General features: G+C 45.8%; 1 pseudogene; it reads left to right on the top strand.

Moving 5' to 3' along the window:
• The first annotated feature begins 203 nt into the window (after positions 1-203).
• LOC105471143 (keratin, type I cytoskeletal 18 pseudogene) lies at positions 204-1,414 on the top strand (annotated as a pseudogene).
• Positions 1,415-2,969: the final 1,555 nt, after the last annotated feature.

The raw sequence follows: 2,969 nt of genomic DNA, 5'->3' as shown, positions 1-2,969 counted from the left end.
ATTACTATATGATTCCAACTCTATGACATTCTGGAAAAGGCACAATTATGGAACCAGTAGAGAGATCACTTGTTGCCAAAAGTTGGGGTTGGGGTTGGGAGAATGAATAGGCAAGTCACAGAGAATTTTTAGGATGATAAAAATATATGATTATGTTGTTGGCAAAGCCCGAGTCCTGTCCTCTCGCTCTCCTCCCGGACAGCATGAGCTTCACCACTCGCTCCACCTTCTCCACCAACTACCAGTCCCTGGGCTCTGTCCTGGCGCCCAGTTACGGTGCCCTGCTAGTCAGCAGCGCAGCCAGCATCTATGCAGGAGCAGGGGGCTCCGGTTCCCGGATCTGCATGTCCCACTCCTCCAGCTTCCAAGACATGGCAGCATGGGGCCCAGGGGCCTGGCAGGAATGGGAGGCATCCAGAATAAGGAGACCATGCAAAGCCTGAACAACCTACCTGGACAGAGTAAGGAGCCTGGAGACTGAGAACTGGAAGCTAGAGAGCAAAATCTGGGAGCACCTGGAGAAGAAGGGACCCCAGGTCAGAGACTGGAGCCATTACTTCAAGACCATCGAGAACCTGAGGGCTCAGATCTTCGCAAATACTGTGCCTGCATCGTTCTGCAGATCGACAATGCCTGTCTTGCTGCGGCCGACTTTAGAGTCAAGTAGGAGACAGAGCTGGCCATGAGCCAATCTGTGGAAAGCAACATCCATGGGCTCTGCAAGGTCGTTGATGATACCAGTGTCACTCGGCTGCAGCTGGAGACAGAGATTGAGGCTCTGGAGGAGGAGCTGCTCTTCGTGAAGAAGAACCACGAAGAGAAAGTAAAAGGCCTACAAGCCCAGATTGCCAGCTCTGGGTTGACCACGGAGGCAGATGCCCCCAAATCTCAGGACCTTGCCAAAATCATGGCAGACATCTGGGCCCAATATGACAAGCTGGCTCGGAAAAACCAACAGGAGCTGGACAAGTACTGGTCTCAGCAGATTGAGGAGAGCACCACAGTGGTCACCATGCAGTCCGCCGAGGTTGGAGCTGCTGAGATGATGCTCACGGAGCTGAGATGACGCTCACGGAGCTGAGATGTACTGTTGGAGACTGACCTGAACTTCATGAGAAATCTGAATGCCAGTTTGGAGAACAGCCTGAGGGAGGTGAAGGCCCGCTACGTCATGCAGATGGAGAAGCTCAATGGGATTCTGCTGCACCTGGTGTTAGAGCTGGCACAGACCTGGGCAGAGGGACAGCACCAGGGCCAGGACTACCAGGCCCTGATGAACATCAAGGTCAAGTTGGAGGCTGAGATGGCTACCTACCACCGCCTGCTGGAAAATGGTGACGACTTCAATCTTGGTGATGCCCTGGACAGCAGCAAGTCTATGGAAACCATCCAAAGACCACCACCTGCTGGATAGTGGATGTCTGAGACCAACGACATTAAAGTTCTGAGACATTAAGGCAGCAGAAGCAGGGTACTCTTTGGGGAGCAGGAGGCCAATAAAAAGCTCAGAGGTCAAAAAAATATACTATGATGGTAGATATGCCATTGTTCATTTGTCCAAAAACTGTCCTTAGAATGTGCAACATGAAGAGTGAACTGTAATGTGAACTATGGATTTTGGGTGATAATGATGTGTCAATGTAAGTTCATCAATTGTAACAAGTGTACCACCTGTCGATACCATTAGGTCCAATTTCTTTGAATATACAGGGAATGAATAATACATTGTAATTAAGGGATATTACCACTTTAGAATAAATTTAGTGATATGTTCCATTCCTTCTTCTCTTTCCTGTATTCTCAGTGTGAAAACCCAAAACAATTTATGTGGAGGAGCAAAAATTTCTTAGTTTGCGGGGAGAAGAGAGAAAACGAAGCAAGGAAAGCTAGCACCCTATTTGTAGGGTCAGAATAGGTACTTATCAGAACAACTGAAAGGCACAATAGGTGAGTTTCATAGGAAGTGGGGAGAATGGGGTTCAGAGCCAGGCCTCAGCCCTGAGAGGGCAGGTCTTAGTGAAAATATGTGGGCATTAGGTGCTCCTGATGGGAGAGAAGGCAACAAAAGGGGGCACTAGAGGTGTTGGTATCAAAGCAGCTGTTTCACATATTTTTTCACAGACTCAGCCACACTTTAGCTTTGCTGCACCCACATTTATCTAGAGACAAATAAGGTGCATGAAAGCTCCTAGGGCTTTAAGCTTTTAAAAAGCTCAGTGCAATTTCCAGCTTTTGCAGTTATTTAATCAAGGCAAGCAAGAGGGTTATAAATTCAACAACTTTGTGATTGAGATTAATGTGCTCAGAAGTTAACTCTTGCCTTCACAGTCAACTGAGAAGAGAACATCAGACATTAAAAATTCTCTAAATTAAATCTGCCTGCTTGGTGGCCTAAAACAAAACATGGCTCCTGGAATATAACCTTTTCATGGTTGGCAGCAGAGCCAGATTAAGTGGTGGCCAGTCAGGACATTAACCTAGACTTGCAATCTGTAAAGGCTGATAAAGCATCACTAATAATGTCACAAAATGAGTAAACATGGTCTCAAATCAGAATTTCTTTCTGGAAGACTGTCCCATGACTAGAAGGAAACTTTTTATTATGTTATATAAGGTTGATGATAAACTAGTCAAAGAGTTTCCTTAAAACTCTCTCTGTCTGAACAGACTCCTCAGAAATAATACCACACATCTACAGCCATATGATCTTTGACAAACCTGAGAGAAACAAGAAATGGGGAAAGGATTCCCTATTTAATAAATGGTGCTGGGAAAATTGGCTAGCCATAAGTAGAAAGCTGAAACTGGATCCTTTCCTTACTCCTTATACGAAAATTAATTCAAGATGGATTAGAGACTTAAATGTTAGACCTAATACCATAAAAACCCTAGAGGAAAACCTAGGTAGTACCATTCAAGACATAGGCATGGGCAAAGACTTCATGTCTAAAACACCAAAAGCAACGGCA

This window comes from Macaca nemestrina, chromosome 6 (genome assembly GCF_043159975.1).
Source record: "Macaca nemestrina isolate mMacNem1 chromosome 6, mMacNem.hap1, whole genome shotgun sequence".
NCBI classification, from domain to species: domain Eukaryota; kingdom Metazoa; phylum Chordata; class Mammalia; order Primates; family Cercopithecidae; genus Macaca; species Macaca nemestrina.
The sequence above is the reverse complement of the archived record's forward strand: the minus strand, read 5'-3'. Positions and strand labels throughout refer to the sequence as shown.